This window comes from Bombyx mandarina, chromosome 03, assembly GCF_030267445.1.
Source record: "Bombyx mandarina strain Sakado chromosome 03, ASM3026744v2".
Classification (NCBI taxonomy): domain Eukaryota; kingdom Metazoa; phylum Arthropoda; class Insecta; order Lepidoptera; family Bombycidae; genus Bombyx; species Bombyx mandarina.
Genome location: NC_143210.1, coordinates 6,306,241 through 6,324,138, shown reverse-complemented (window position 1 = coordinate 6,324,138; position 17,898 = coordinate 6,306,241). Strand labels below are relative to the sequence as shown.

Here is a 17,898-nt window from a genome sequence, read left to right as displayed (position 1 = left end):
GCTCCGGGCATTTCAATATTGTAGTAATTGTTACGTTATAATACTCATTGTAAAAAAACCATATTAAAAAAAAAATCTAATATTAAAAATTAAATAAATAATAATTACATATTTAAAAAAAAAAAACATGCCCGCTGAGTTTCTTGCCAATTCTTCTCAGGACGGAGGCTAGTTCTTGTGAATTGGCGGTAGTTCTTTTGACGTTCAACAAGTATGTACTTTCATTTATGTTGAATAAATTTTTTTTGATTTGATTTGATTTCATATCCTGTTTCTTCATTACCATAATTAGAGTCACGTCCCTGCCAGAATATAAATAAGTAACACGAGAAGTTAATTTTGCCCTATTTGTAAGGAAACCGGTTCCCTATTTGTAGAATAATAAGCATAGAAATAGCTTCATTAGAAACTAGTTTTTTTTTTGTTGTGTTTGGGTCAACACATTCATGTTTATCCCAGAAGTTATTTACGTTGAAAAGTTTGTCAGACTATGGAAAATAAATTTGTTGTTCCGTGCCATGTATCATCGTGAAAAGAGTTCCACACTACTGTCTAAGTATATTATAATATCTAAGTATATTTTGTCTTATAATTAATATAAAAATAAATTAAATTTTCGCATGCCTAAACAGGCGAAATATATGAAGCTATGTCCTATATCTTGTAAACTATATTTCTGGCGAATAAAGATTTTCTTTCTTTCTTTCTAAAAACTAACACAATTTGCAGCTTCATTACAAATACGTAAATATAATTGTTTTTTATAATTAAAAAAAAAACTTTTACGTTTTTTAATATCGTTTTTGTTATTGCTATTTTATTGAATTGAACGTTAGGAATGCTTTACGGTTCTCGAGTGGCGTATGGCCTTGTCGTAAAACGTAAACACGTGAATAAAACGTAAAATTAGTTTTAAATATATCTATAACACGCGAAAACCGAAGAAAATTGGGTTTTAGAAAAAATTATTCAAACTTCGACTTAAATATTGGGTAAACAGTAGTTGTCGCGGTCTAATAGATAAAACGCCCGGTACATTCGTAATGAGCAATGCGACTGTGCCGGTGTTCGAATCCCGCAGGCAGGTACGAATTTTTGTAAAGTAAGACGAACTTTGAAGTCTTCGTGGTCTAAAGAATAAAGACGTCCGATGCATTCGTGTTGAGCGATGCATCGATGTTCGAATCCCGCAGGCGGGTACCAATTTTTCTAATGAAATACGTACTCAACAAATGTTCACGATTGACTTCCACGGTGAAGGAATAACATCGTGTAATAAAAATCAAACCCGCAAAATTATAATTTGCGTAATTACTGGTGGTAGGACCTCTTATGAGTCCACGCGGGTAGGTACCACCACCCTGCCTATTTCTGCCGTGAAGCAGTAATGCGTTTCGGTTTGAAGGGCGGGGCAGCCGTTGTAACTAACTATATACTTGAGACCTTAGAGCTGATATCTCAAGGTGGGTGGCGCATTTACGTCGTAGATGTCTATGGGCTCCAGGTGAGCTGTGAGCTCGTCCACCCATCTAAGCAATAAAAAGAAAACTTAACAGATTTAAGCGGTTAACTTTCAAAACGAAAAAACAACATGGTGTAATAAAAATTTAATGGACAAAAATTATAATTTGCGTAATTACTGGTAAGGTGACTTGTGAGTCACATCAAGACTTCTCCTTGATTTGATGTTGTCGTATATAAACACGCTGTTAGGAATACTTATGGCTTCAGTTAATAATAGGTATCCATAATAATATGGCTTCAGTTAATAATATGTACCACATTTTTTTATTTTTTTTATTGTCTTTGTAGGCAGACGGGCATACGGCCCATCTGATGGTGAGTGGTTACCGTCGCCCATGGACTTCAGCAATGCCGGGGGCAGAGCCAAGCCGCTGCCTACCGCATAAAATGGATTTGTACAAGATATTTACAAAATTACGAAATTTACGTAAATCGAAATTTTCTTGAATACAATAAATATTTATCTTCGATGCCGACGGTACTGCACAGTTAAAACTTTATTTACGATCGATAAATAATCGTGTAAAACGAACAAACCCAGTTTGTTTGGTGTACACAGAACGTTATTGTAATCAGAAATGTGATAAATTATAACTTACTTAAAACAGTATTTGTCCTTAAAATAGTAAATAATTTATTTAATTGTATTAAGCACTCGAACGTTCGACATATTATGATTAGGGAAGCTTGTGGACATCGCAATATTTGAATTCGGTCACCGATCTTGAGATATGAGAATCGAAGTCTAATAAATTATTATTTAAAGCGTAAGACACGCTTTATATAAAATTTAACTAAAAAATAGAAGATACATTTTAATAAATTTTAATTGAAAATAGTGTAAAAAAATAATTCTTCTACTCATATCTGTCAGAAAAATATTTATAACTAATAACATTATGCACCCCACGCTTTTTTTTTAAAATTTTTTTTAACATTGATTTCTTATCCGTCCTCGATAAATCTACAAAGTTTGAATGAAATCTGGCCGTTTAAAGTGGGTCAAAATCGCGTCTAAAGGAGTCACTTACAAACATACATACAAGTGAAGCTAATATAAAGCGTGTAAAAACATAATATACCAAAAGCATTAACTTCTGACTCCTTCAAAACTCGACCGCCATCTGCTATTAACCGACTGCCCACTTTGTATGTTTCGTTAACCGAAAGTTGGGTGTTTTTCGCTCAATTAAAGAATTCAATAATGCCCAAGATTCGCAATTTGGAGGTGAAACGCGATTTTTTCACGGTAATTACCGGCAATTTTATTTTAAAAGCGCGCGGCAATCTCGTACTGCACTTATTTGGTGGTCTCTTGTTTTAATGTTTTCTCAACCAATGCGATGTGCTTTTTAACTTTTATTAACAAAGCAATTATTTCCTCGAAAATAAAGGCTAAAATTGCGTGACACTTTCTAGTGATGCCTGTCAAAGTATTTTTGTTGACTGCGGATATTATCAGTTTTATAAAGTTGTATTTTATTGTCGTAAAGTGATTTATAGTTATTTGATCTGGTATCAGCTTAGTGTGTTAATTTGTCTTTGGATATTTCTATGAAATTGTTTCTTATACTTGAAAAGATACGGTTCATTTTGTCTTTATCGTATTTTCACGAAACATTTTTGTGCGTTAATTTGTCTTAAAAGTACACGAACTCATATTTTATTCTCGACAGTAGTATGCAGATATTTATAATTAATTGACCGAATGAAATTTTTCTTTTTTTTCTTTGAATAAATACTACTAAAGTTCATTTTTAATTATGTCCAATTTTCTTTCCGTCTTGTGTACGTTGAGTCTATCCACTAAAAATGGGGCTTAATGGGCAAGTTTAAAAGAAATTATCCTACACCAGCTTTTGCCCGCGACTTCGTCCGCGTGGAATAGTCGCTTTGGGATAACGCTAAATTTTAGCCGCAACTTCATTTGCGTAGAAGGTGAAAATATTTTTTATTATTAATTTTAGTTAAAGAGCTATATAAGGTACTAAAAGCACGCTTTTTTACCGACTACAAAGAGGAGGCTATCAATTCGACCACCATTTTTTACGTATGTATGTCAACCGATTCTGTTAACTTTTTTGTTTTTTGTTTTTCGATTGTGTAGACTTTTTTTATTTATTTTATTGCCCTTGTAGGCAGACGACCATACGGCCCACATGATGGTGAGTGGTTACCGTCGCCCATGGACTTGAGCAATGCCAGGGGCAGAGCCAAGCCGCTGCCTACCGTTAAGTACTCTCCACAAGCCTCGATTGAAGAAGGATAGCGCTCTGGAAACACCGTGGAGGGGAGCTCATTCCAAAGCCAGATGGTACGTAGCAGAAAAGATCTCTGGAAACGCACTGTGGAAGACTTCTCGAATGGTCCTGTTATCAGCAGGATTAAGATCTGATGATGGGATCCTGCAGAAATCCCGAAAAATCTACAATTTTCAAAGCCTATCATCTTGAAGTGATTTGGGTGTTTCTTGTTATTCTTCTTATTCTGCGCCGCCGCGCACCGGTCGTCCGGCGCCTTGTACACCATTATTACGCGCTTGACCATTATTTTGATGCGATGTTATTTTAAAACTGCGATATCTTCTAAGATACTTGTTGCGGATAGCATCATACAGGCGCAAGATATTTGACTGACGCTTGAATCTCGCTTACGAAATTTTCAAGATAAGCTTGCAGATATACAAAGTTCCGAACAACAACATTCGGACCGTCGGTCTACCGAGCAATATTACCTGCTCAGTGGAAGATCTTCCCTTTGTCGTATACCCGCATACTCATTGAAATCAAATGATGTAAAGGGCAAATTTCTTTAAATTAAATACTTGTAATGAATAATTTTTTTATTTGGATAGGGATTAATATAATTTTTATAAAAACACCTTCATAAATAATGCTTTATTTTATAACAACTTTGGTTAGCATAAAAAAGGTTATAGTGAGCTAGCCTTAAAATATAGACACATGCTGTCGCGGACCTTTTTTAGAACTATTAAAGGGAAACAATTCTGTCGTACATTATTTTAGCGAAACTTTAACCGTTTCCGCAGCGCATGCAGCGGAAGCTCTCAAAAGGGGGAAAAACCCGATTTTGAAACATTCTTTATTGGTGCTCCGCTTGTATTGGTCTTACCGTGATGTTATATAGCCTATAGCCTTCCTCAATAAATGGCCTATCTAACACTGAAAGAATTTTTCAGATTGGACCAGTATTTCCCGAGATTAGCGTGGTCAACCAAACAAACAAACCCTTTAGCTTTATAATATTAGAATAGATAATATAGATTATTCAAAGAAATTCAAAATAATACTATAATTATGTTACTACATGAAATGTGGGTATAATTATTGAAAATGAGTGTACAGAGTACATGGAGCCTGCGATTTGTATTTACTCAGTGTTGTCATGTTCCAAATAAAGTCTCAACAATTACATAAATCAAACACATTTATTAAGATATAAGTTCAAAGGTCTCAAGTATAGTTACAACGGCTACCCCACCCTTCAAGCCGAAACGCATTATTGCTTCACGGCAGAAATAGACAGCGCGGTGGTACCTACCCGCGCTCACAAGAGGTCCTACCAATTAACAATTTAAGAAAGAACTCAATTTCAATGAATTTTAACACAAATTTACATGTAAATATTACAAGTTCACTTTCACACGATAACGAATACATTTAAATAAAACGTCATCGAACATAATTGTATCGCTTGAAGGTCTTTTATCGTCTACACTTGTAGATACGTCGTCGGAAGTAACTTGTTTCTCGGTACCTCGCTTCCGCTTCCAATTAAAGTTATATCGCCAGTTTTAGGGACATTATTTGGAAGTTTGATATATCTGCATTATCGTTTAGCCTATTCTGAAAGTCTGTTTTTTATGTTAATTTACTGCGTATTGATTATCTATTCTGTATTAAGGTAGGTTTATTGATTCGTTCGAATTCTATATTTCAGTAAGTTTATTTGTACGATCATTTTCGGTACTTGTAGAACAATAATAATAATAAGCCTTTTATTTCCTACTAAATACTTTAACAGTTATTAATAAGTATGATCACTTAACTAATTTAATACACTTTGGTAGTTTTATGGAGAAATCCCGTATTGGGTAAAGGCCTCCTCCAAAGATGACCAGTTGCCTCTGTCCTGTGCGATCTTTTTCCAGTTTGGACCGGCTGTCCTTATAATCTCATCGTCCCAACGAGTCAATGATCTATCTACCTTGTTCCTTTTAGCTAGTGGGCCTGTCCAAAATGTTATTTTTATTGTCCATCTCTCATCCTTAAGCCTCGCGATGTGGCCAGCCCATTTCTAGTTTGAGTTTTTGTGCATAACTTAACGCGTTGGTTGCTCTGGTTATAGGCCGTATTTTTGTATGTCGTATTTTATTTATTTATTTATGTACACACAGAAAAAAAGACATAGTACAGAGTAATAGGAAAATTATGTACAAAGGTTATGCTTATTTCTTTAAGAAATCTCTTCCAGCAGACCTGCGAGAGGATAATGAGAATAATAATAAAAAGTGATAAGTGTGTGTAGAACAAATAACACATAACTAAAACAACAAATACAACATGAGAATTATAGTAATGCACATACACATACCAAATATTGTTAAACTTGAGTACAAAATATTATAAGTAACACAGTAACACTCGTATCTATTTGTAGAACAATAACAACAACAAATGAGCGTGTCCAAGTGTTAAGCCAGTATGCAATTATTTGTATAATACATGTCTATCGATCTTGGTTATGGTGAATTCCGGGAATCAATACCCAACAAATATTTCATTGTCTTGTGGCAAATTATCAATTTTTTTAACTATCGAGCATAAGATATCCTATATTGCCAATTCAGAGGTTCCAGGTAGAAAGAATATGCAGCTTCGATGGGTGATGCGGTGTTGAAAATAAATAGCAGTAAGAGAGAGCAAGATTATTACATTACAACATTGTTACATTACTACATTTAATCTCTGTTACCAAATAGATTAGGAGGATGTTTCTTAAATTTTAACGGTTAGGGCGTTTTTTTTTCTTCTTAATTAATATTATCGGTATTGTTTTGAATACTGCAGCCCATTTTCTAGACACCTCTGAACGACAAACTTGATATATTTTTATTTTCGCATAGATATTGTTGAAAACAAGTTTTTTTTTTTAAATGTAGATAGTCATTATTTCTGGAAATTTACATCGAAATTCTTTATCATTTCCTTCAATTTACGTTGTAAGGAATTCGAAAATACGTTTTATCATTTAAAATTTAAATTAGACCTCAAAATGGCAGTACACTCGTACTGGTATTTTTGATACATTATTGTTATCAAACATTTCCTTTCATCATTATTTTTATTGTTTAGTAAATAGTTTTCTTCGGGTATAGTAGGAAAAACTCAAATTGTATTTCTAGACACGGACAGATAGACGAAATAATGTTCTGCGTGGTGTTACATTATTACTAATACCCATAGATATCGCAACGTGAATGTCGCCGTCGATGACAAAAGGAATAGGGAAATGGTTCGCTAATTCTCTCCAATATAGATATTTATATTAGCACTAACTTACCTTTATACCAACACTCATATTCATGGACGTTAACGGTTTAATCCAAATCTAGAATCAGAGAACGAATCTTCAAAAAAACATCGCAAAACATTCAAACTTTGAAATCAAGACAAACTTGTGGACTCGATTGCATCGCCACAAAGCTGATGGGCCTTCGTGGTATTTACAATGAAATCCGCATCCAATGGCTCTGTCATGTCAATCACAAGACTATACCTATGCCACTCCGAGATCGACCTGACCAAAACCAGCAGCAATCGATATGCTGATACGAAAACTAGTTTAAAAAATGTAGACATTGCGTTTCGCGCCACGTATGTCGCTGGTCGATTTAAAAGGAACAATTAGCTAATCATTCGGTTATTGAATTAGAATTCAATCGACTGAGGATAAAAAAAAGGATATTGCGTGGATAGTAAATTCAACTAACAGAAATAGTAATTTGTTGATTTATCATTATAGTCTGTAGGGATCAAAGGATACAGATATGCCAGAATGCCAGCCTCCTGCAACTCCACATTTAACTACTGTTAATACTTCCACAATTACTAGTCCTATTATTATTCTGATGTTCGTCCATAATATCTTGCACCCTGTAGCTGTGAATCAGTGATGCGTTTCGTTTTCAAGAACAGTGGCAGTTATAATCATACATTGAATTCCTGCAGGCGCTTAACCCAGCGTGAATGAGGTGAGAAGTTGTTACACCCGCCGCGAGGTGGGTATGAGATACCCGAATCTTAAATGTTAATTTTTTTTAAATATAATTGTGTAATTCGCATTTTTTATAGATTAGATATATACGCTAGTCGCCGCTGCGGCGCCGGCCCAACACTGAACTCGATGCCGCACCTCTGTCCCCGCACCCTTACCTCCAGCTACTGCAACTGCAAAGGCGGGACTCGTATAGCAATAAAACATTAAATAATTCCCGTTTAAAAACTTCGCGGGTATGACAGACCCCACCTCACTCACGCCGGGTTAAGAGCGCACTGGAAAAATAGGTTGTAAATAAACCTTAAAACAATTCGTTACTTTTCATTGCCTGGATGCAGGAAAGAGCTCTGGTTCACTCAGCTTGAGAGATAAGGTCTATCGGGCCCTCGTGTCTCAACCGGAAACTCCCACCCAAATCGGGACTCAAGACTGATTCGCCGCAGAGATAGACAACTACTTATTAGTGAAAATACCTTTCAGAAAACTTCAAAGGCTTATAGTTTCGTCGTCCAAAAATATGCAACAAAACACGTTGCGGGAATCCATAACCTAAGCTATTTATTATTGATTGACAAGCAATTCAAGCAGACACGCCTCAGCCACAATTGCACAAGCGTAACTTATGGGCGTTCATTAGATTTTCGAAACCTTACGAGTTCGACGTGTCTTTAACAAGTTCTTTCATAATTCATTGTCGTGTACGAGATTGTGTTTGTTATGATTGTATCGATCTAAATTATTGAGCAACTTTAAAGATAAGTGACAAATACCTACTGTTAATTCTTGGTACTTACTGTACTGATTGTAAAATTGTAGTTATTTTTTTAATTTGAATTTCTACTAAGTTAAAGTATTACGTCGCACTTTTAATTCTAAGTATTAATGTATTAATAAAATCACATGAATACTTTTAAATACAGTCCAATTATGGGTAAAAACTTATACATTTTTTGGTGATCTAGTTGAACAGACTAGCTTCATGGCTTATATGATGTAAAAGGGAGACTGGACCCTTACAATTCACAATGCAAATACCACTATCCACCTTAAGAATTGAAGTCTCAGTTTTGGATGTACATATGATATCATTCTAAAACTGAACGACCCAATATTTTACAGTGTTGTAAAAGGCGATTCAGGGAATTACCGGATATCAGGTACATAAGCATTCTCTGAGTATTATACCTTTTTTCCCTACCTAATCTCTGATAGGCTTGAGGGGATATTCTAGCTGCGCACTATTTGGTATATTTAGTACACTTAGCACTTTGGTGAATTAGGAGCACTTACTAGCACTGGCCCTAGCAAGAGCACTGCTTCGCTGAATCTACCACCGAACTGAAATGGCGACCCACTGAGAAGATCTGGCGAAGTGTCTATGGACTAGGTTACATGTCGAAATCTACGTCGCATTCGAATAGTTCGACGAGAACGGTGACCGGTGCTTGGAGTGCCTAAAAGCGTCGATAGTGGAACGAGAAGATCCGATAGGATGTGTTTAAGGTGACGGCCAATAGGCCTTTACTATGGATTTATTGTCCAACACATCGTGCCTATTTCTGTCGGAAACAGTCATATATACCTTTTTTCAGAATGGGGCCACATCGACATTCTTGCTGGGTAAGTAAAAATTCAAATATGCCATACCTACCTAAACAGAATATATAAATATATTATTTTTTTACTGGTGGTAGGACATCTTGTGAATCCGTACGGGTAGGTACCACCACCCTGCCTATTTCTGCCGTGAAGCAGTAATGCGTTTTGGTTTGAAGGGCAGGGCAGCCGTCGTAACTATACTGAGACCTTAGAACTTAAATCTCAAGGTGGGTGGTGCATTTACGCTGTAGATATCTATGGGCTCCAGTAACCACTTAACATCAGGTGGGCTGTGAGCTCGTCCACCCATCAAAGCAATAAAAAAAAATTATTACTAATGAGCGTGAATTCTCGCAAGATAATAACGGATAATTAGTGTCACGAAAGAAATAAATAGCGATTACTTTACGATAAATTAGAGCGAATATTTTTTTCCGTTTTCCAGTGAGAATGAAGGCTAACCAGCCGTGCCTTATGTTGGCCGATGTGTTGGTAGCCTCGTAACGTTGGCCGATGTTAACTGGTCCTTAGTCCGTCCGCAGACCACGGCTAGGGTCCATTCGAATTCATTATTAAGATACCGGTTGATTACAGATATCATGAAAATTTTAACAAAAACAAACCCGACTTTGACATACAAAAAAATAATAATATCGTCAATATAGTCAAATTGGACTGGCCATATAAAAGCGGTAGTGAATGGTTCATCATCATTACTCGAATGCACGAAGCGGGCGTGCTGTGATGCTTGTCACCAACGCCAGAGTGGTCAAGGGTTTTTTCTTCCGAAGACTTATCAAGGGTCGTTAAAAATCACAATTTTCAACACATACATATTGATGGTATTTGTTGTTATTACTTTAATGAATAGGCATATTTTACGGAGCTACATGGGATAACGAAGTCACGATTCACCCAGAGCCAAATGGTTACCAGACACAATGCATATTATAACGAGAATGGGAATGAACTCCTGTAGACTGTAGACTGAATGAAGACCATAATACGCAAGACATAGGCAGGCAGGATATAGGCGAGCTCTTCATACGCCTCCTCGTTCGATAACGCTGGCATAACCCTCTAAGTCTAAGGCTACCAGCATAGACAGGGAAAAAAAAGAAGAAAATGCGCCTAACGGCAGCGATTAGATAAATTTTCTAAATTTAAATTAATGACAATTTCTAATACACAGCAATATTTGCTTTAAATACAGCTTAAAGACAATAACAAGATTCAAAACATGGACAGATCGTTTTTGCGTTATATTTGCGAATAGCTGGTATTATTACATAAGCAATAAACAAGTATTACTGTTTATATCCTTAAAATCAAAAGTAACAAACGCGATGTCCTTACTCAGTTTTTCAAGTGACACTTGAACAATAAAATCAACACAGATACTCGCTTGACACACATCAAGAGGAGAAATCGCAAGAATTCGAAAAAAAAATATCACTCATTGATCTTAATTAAAGTTACGACCGAATATGATTTACAATAAAACTTTTTTAAGAAATTAAAGAATATCGTGAGGATTATGGAAGATAGAAATAAGGACTAGACGGGTGGGCGACCTCACGGCTTACTTGCCGTTAAAGGGCTACATGCCCATGGACAGCACACCAGAAGTTCAAACCCCCCTTGTAACACGATGTTAGTCTCTTTTTTTTAATTTCCTTTTCGGACGGGCATACGGTCCACCTGATAATGATTGGTTACCGTCGCCCATGGACTCTAGCAATGCCAGGCGCTGAGCCAAGCCGCTGACTACGAAATTACAATCAATTACAATATTCACGAATTTGTCTCCTTTCAAAGCGGAACACAACAATTCCTCGCAAAATAAACATTAAGGATAATAAGCAAACAATTAAAAAAAAATATTAGATAAAGTTTTACCTTATTTTCAGTCAGAGGACAAACGAAATAACGTGAAATAAATATCAAAACATAACTGAACGAATATGAATAACCTCGTCATCAAATGAAATAAAGTTTACACAAAAAAAAAATACAACTAAAATATGCAATACGATCACGAAGTACAAACATCATACAAGGTAGTATTGAACGACCTTTCCAAGTTTGATCGTCCGTGACGATTTACTTACACAGTAACTGCGACAAAGAAATAAATACTAGAGGTCCCGCAGTAGTCGAAATTCGACTATAATTAATTGGAATTGGTAGTTTGTGCACTATTATGATTGTATTTTATACTTCTCTAATCACAAATTTCACCAAAGCTATACTTTAAAAAAATATTAATAAAGACAAACAATATTTAATCTATTCTCAATTTGACCACAGACGTCAAGAACAAAAATTTGACAATAAATATGTAGTATGCATGCGTGTGTGCATCAAATACATGGTATGTAATGTGTGTAATGTTTTCTTTATTGATTTAATGTATCTTTTATGCATTATTTTAAAATAATATTAGCATTGTGCACTTCTTTTCTATATTATCTATAAGTGTGGAAAATTTCATACTCCTCCGTCCTCGCAATTTTCGTAAAAAGGGCTACAAATTTTTTGCTTCACGTATTAATATAAATATTCAAGTACCCACTAGATTGTGCGTGAGTTTCACTCAGTACAGAATTTCCCAAACGAGCTCACCCTTACATGATCTCTCCCCGTGTTAGAAAATAGATTCTCACGCGACTGTTGAAGCCATATCCAGAATGTGATTTATTTTTAACATCCCGTTTCCTAAATTCAAATTTAGAAATGGAATATTTTCAACTTCTTTCTCTCGTTACACTGTAACAATAAAGCAACAGTGTACGATATATTCCAATTTTGGATACAATGATATATGCTTAAAGGATTCACGCAATTAATTTATTAAATGTACGTCTAGGTTGTTACCTCTTATGATCTGTTAAAGTTTATTGACCTCACGGGACAGCTATTCCTAAATCGAAACATCGCAGTGAGAATGCAACTAGATTGTGACAATATTGCGTATAACGTTGCGAAACTTATATACGAGTTTCAAATACGTACCTATGTATTATTCGTAAAACTCTACAGGGTCGGTCATGAGTGTATTTCTTTTTAAAATTCATGCTGTAATCCCATTAGCGACTAAAATGCAAGTCAGGAAAATTACAATGTCGGATTAAAACGTGTACGATCACACTAAAGAAATTACTTTTATTATTGTTCGTGCAAATATCGCATCAAAACCATCGTATATTGATAACGCATTTGAATCAGGAGATTATTTCAACGGTTTATTTCCAACTAACGAGAAAATGTAGTTTTTTTATTGGTGGTAGGACCTCTTGTGGAGTCCGCACGGGTAGATACCACCGCCCCGCCTATTTCTACCGTGAAGCAGTAATGCGTTTCGGTTTGAAGGGTGGGGCAGCCGTTGTAACTATACTGAGACCTTAGAACTTATATCTCAAGGTGTGTGTCGCATTTTCGTTGTAGATGTCTATGGGTTCCAGTAACCACTTAACACTAGGTGGGCTGTGAGCTCGTCCACACATCTAGGCAATAAAATAAAAAAAGAACTTTCCATAATGTTCATTTTAGCTTGACGGTAGGAAATTATAGCTACATGCGTAAATGAATAAGGTTAGTAGATAAATATTAGTATCGGGACATGTTTGACAGAAGCCTATGATATGGAGAAGATATTCGGTGACCATTTAAATGATAGTAAGTGGCATAAAGAAGATAAAGTCAATTGGTCAATTGATCAATTGATAAAATGCTTACTAAAAAAAGTACTTTTTACTTTATGCTGGCAACATTTAATTCAAATAAAATAACTTTATTCTTAGATATGAAAACTAAATTATTTGAATTCCAATTTTAATCTCTAAACGTTTGTTCATGTTTCTCAATTCAAGTTCAAATTCTCATAAACAAACTTCTAAGATGGAATGAGGATAAACACAAACTAAAGTAAATATAGACCTAAGGAAATACTGAAGAGAAAGACAAACAGCTAAATTTAGTATAATTGAGGTAAAGCTTTGAAGATTGCCGTATAAATACCCTAATTGTGAGCCGAAACATCCTAATTTCAATAATGACATTGCGGAACAAGAACGTAGTAAGAATAAAACGAGTTTGTCCCATCACGATAAGGACAATCATTAAGGTTATCTTTTCACCTTGAACCAATAATTTTGATGGAACTTCTAAATTGGAATTAAATGTTAATGAATTACCCGTATCATCCTATCTGGCTCATCTTAGTACTTAGCCTAAAATTTGGTCTATAAATATACAAACAGATGAAAGGCAAATTTAGGAACATCTTTAAAATAAAAGTTCAGTACCCGTTGCAACATTTATTAACACACGTAATCTCAATTTAATTTTCTAATCTATAGTCTCGTTTACGGCACTAATGAAGCTTAATGTGTTTTATTGAGGATTATAATTAATTAAACTACGTGATAGCCATGATTTAAAATTCATCATTTGGTTATGACAAAAAATTCAAATGAAAATAGTACAGAAAATTCTAAGATTCCTTAAACAGAGTAGATTTAATTTAAAAGTATTTTTAGGTTTTAATCTCACTTTAATGTTCGTGGTTAAGTACGTCCGTCAACAAGCTAAACTAAAAAGTATTAGAAACGCCAGAAATGGAATATAATAATAATAAGGCAAAGTATAAACCATAACAGTTTTCTGAAAGCGACTTACAAAATTCGGGGAAAGTTTTTCCTGATATGTCAGTAGTTGGGCCAATTGAATAATTTCTGTGTATCCCTTACTGATGCATAGCATACCTATATCATTATAGGAATATATAATCAAAACAGAACACCTGAATATTTATGGTTAAGTAAACGAGCAATAAATAACACATTGAGGGGAAATAAATCTTATGCATGCTAATAGAATTATGTTGAATCACTAATGAAATCTACATAAATCCTGTTACGAGCGCGGTGAGTACAACTAAAGGTGTCAGACTAAATGATAAGCATAATGCAAGACTAGTCGTACATAATCATGTGGTAAAGAAAATGAAAGTATCCAGTTATTAATATACCGGAATAGTTTGAAATATCGGATTTCTCTGCAAAGCTACTGTGAATGGTCAGACGAGAAGAGATCCAAAAAATAAGAAAGAAAGTTTCCGTTGTCCGTTTCATTTAAGATAATTACATAAATAAACTTACTAATAATCAATTAACATCAGAAGTGGTGGTAAGACCATTGTATGACAAAATAGTAGGTGTTCGATTCCATGTCTGAGTTTTTGTTAAATATGTTTGATATTCTGAATCTGAATGCTCTTGCTTGAAAATTTTGATTTGACAGAAAAAAATCTAACAACAATGTAGTATATTCTTTTATTTTATTCTGAGTCTCCTCGTTCTAATATAATTGAGATTTCAAACTGAAATAAATGGCTCCATTAACTTTATGGGCTCCGGTGCACGATTAACACCAGATGGACCAAGAAATAATCTAATCTCTTACACTATCAAAATAAAGGAATGTTAGCGTTTTTAATATCAACTATAAGGTTATCTCATTACTTAAATAAGGCTTTGTTTCGTCGTGAAATTTCATTATCTGGTTTCAGATTATGAGTATTTGACAAAGCAACCCGCAAAAAAAACCAATTGTGTATGTCTTTTATAATCCTAAATGTGCTATTAGTATTATGTGCTTATGTTCTATCTTCGTTAATCTTCAAAGCAACGTGTAACGGCATTTTACATTGTCGAAGAGAAGCTAGATTTTAGGGTAAATATGAAAGAAAATAAGAAGTTCAGAAGCTATAATATAGTGCAATAAAAATCCTATAACGAGGATTGACAAAATATTCGGCAAAAGTAGCCAGCCTAATGGCGGCATCCTCTGTGTCACTCTACGGGTAAGAAAATACACATTTTAGATTATCAAAACGTTTTCCAAGTTTGTATATCATATAGTTTAAATGTCCCAAGCACGCTATTAAACAACACACTTTGTGTAACTTAAGTTACTTTAATTCTGTTTAGCACTCGATTCATTTAATGCATTGATGATTTTGGGCTATTCTAGAAATACTAGGATAAAAAAAAGGATTAACAAAACTAAATTAATCCTTTATAATATAATAATAATAACAGAGTGAATTTCTGTAAGTGGATTATCTTGAGAGTAAACTGATGATTACTATTTAGGTATTCATCAATTGACTAACCACACAATTAATTGAAAAATAAATGAGAAAATTATTTCATGTTTCACCTTAAAATTACGCTATTTAAGTCCACTTAAATTCTACAAACGAAAATTATTACAGCATGATATTAAACAAACCTCATTATGATAAAAGATTTAATTACAGCTTTCCCGTCAGTTAAAATTAAGAGCTATTTTTGTAACTGGTCCTTGCATTTCTTTATCATAGTCAAACAAAGACTGTAATAGTTTTTGCGCGGTTCATTAAGATGTGTCACTGTGAATTATATTTTTTATTATATAAGTGAACAAAATCTTATTTAAACAATTCGTAATTCAACCGCAGAAGAATGGTGTGCGCAATGTTTTGTTTGATACAAAACCCGAGTGACATAGTAAAATAAATACAGTTATCGCCTTAGATAAACAAGATTAGGGCAGTTTTTTTTCTTCTGATTTATCTTAAATGTCAATCTGATAGTTCGTATCACAAAAATCGTCATTTACATTTGATAGAAGGAATATATGAAAATCAAAATAGCTTCAGACTGATATTTCAGTGTTATTTTACAAAAATATGCTTTTCCACCAATAGACAGCATAAAAATCATTCACAAAACAATCCAAAGCCGATAGCGAATAATAATTTAATTAATTATTCAATCACTATTTTTGTGTTTCCGCTAAATGAAATTTAATCATGCTTTTTTAGATTCTTTTAAATCATGAATTTGTTGTATGATTTCGCAGAGCCCTTGTCTAGATACAAGGTATTGTAGTAATTTTTGTATAATATGTATTTTAAATATTACGGTCACGAATATTCCATTAACGCTATCTTCAGTGTAAATATCTTAGATTTACTGGAAACTCAAAAAACGTTGCCACTTCAAAAGTATAATTATGTAGGTTACGTACATTATTGAACACGCAAATCTGAGTTACAAGGAGAAAAACAAACATTTCCATTTTCTTAATTTGATTTTCATACTGAAAAGAGCTGGTGTAATTTTATGAACACATAAACGTCAGATGAACTCAAGGACAATAATTTGTTGGTTTATAAATCAGTGGTTGCAAATTTGAGAGGGTCGAGGGAGTTTTTAATCCCCTCTATATTATACGCGACAGTATCTATCTAAATATGCCAGTTCCCACACGCTCAGCTTACTCGAAACAACCCAAAAAGATAAGAGACCAAATCAGTGGCCCAATGCCTCTGTTGCTGATAACTGGGCAAAGAGAGTGAAGACAAAAGGAGGCGTCTTTAACAAAAGGGTTAATCTATAATTGAGTTTATGGGGGAGTCGCGGAAAGTACTGGTTTAGGCGAAGCTAGATCCCACCTATTTAAAAGCGTGGTGGGTCCCGCATGCTTCTTTCTGGCGCAAAGCAATTATGCATTCCTTGCTTTTACCAGATTCCTACTATTATTCCTATTCCTACTATTACCTATTCTAGTTGCGATATCTATGGGGGTAACCACCCAGTGCCAGATGGAAAGAGAGCCATACATAACTCAGTTGAGTTAACATTAATAAAAATCAACTTTAGACAAAATAAAAATATTAACTTTTTTTTGAGCCCTAAGTAATTGATAACATTAATCTTTGAAATTCTGAGTTTGAAATGTCTTTAAGTATTTTTTTTTATTGCTGAGATGGGTGGACGAGCTCACAGCCCACCTGGTGTTAAATGGTTATTGGAGCCCATAGACATCTATAACGTAAATGCGATTTAATAAATCAGTCTCAACTGAACAGATATTTAAATGGTTTAGCGGAAATAGGTCGGGTGTGCGGTATTCTCCAAACACCCGAACCATCTCGGACGACGTCTCTTGAAAATCTTTAAAACAACAAGGCTTTTTTTATAGCTTAGATGGGTGGACGAGCTCACAGCCCACCTGGTGTTAAGTGGTTACTGGAGCCCATAGACATCTACAACGTAAATGCGCCACCCACCTCGAGATATAAGTTCTCAGGTCTCAAGTATAGTTACCACAGCTGCCCCACCCTTCAAACCGAACCGCATTACGGCTTCACGGCAGAAATAGGCAGGGTTGTGGTACCTACCCGCGCGGACTCACAAGAGGTCCTGCCACCAGTAAAGCATTGATACATAGAATATGTACAAACGAAATACTATACATGTAAGTTGTACTCGGATATTATGACATTACAACATTTTTAATGTCCATATGATACGTATTTTATTGAGCAAAAGTTTCAATTATTATTTTTTAAGTTTATGATCGCCATAAAATTTGTTTTGTTGTTTATCATATTTCGAGGTCTTTGATGATGCCAATTAAAAA

General features: G+C 34.7%; 1 protein-coding gene across 2 annotated transcripts in view; it reads right to left on the bottom strand.

The window, feature by feature from the left end:
- for (cGMP-dependent protein kinase for) overlaps positions 1–17,898 on the bottom strand; it is a 160,720-nt gene that overhangs the window by 85,197 nt on the left and 57,625 nt on the right. The gene's annotated exons all lie outside the window — the stretch shown is intronic.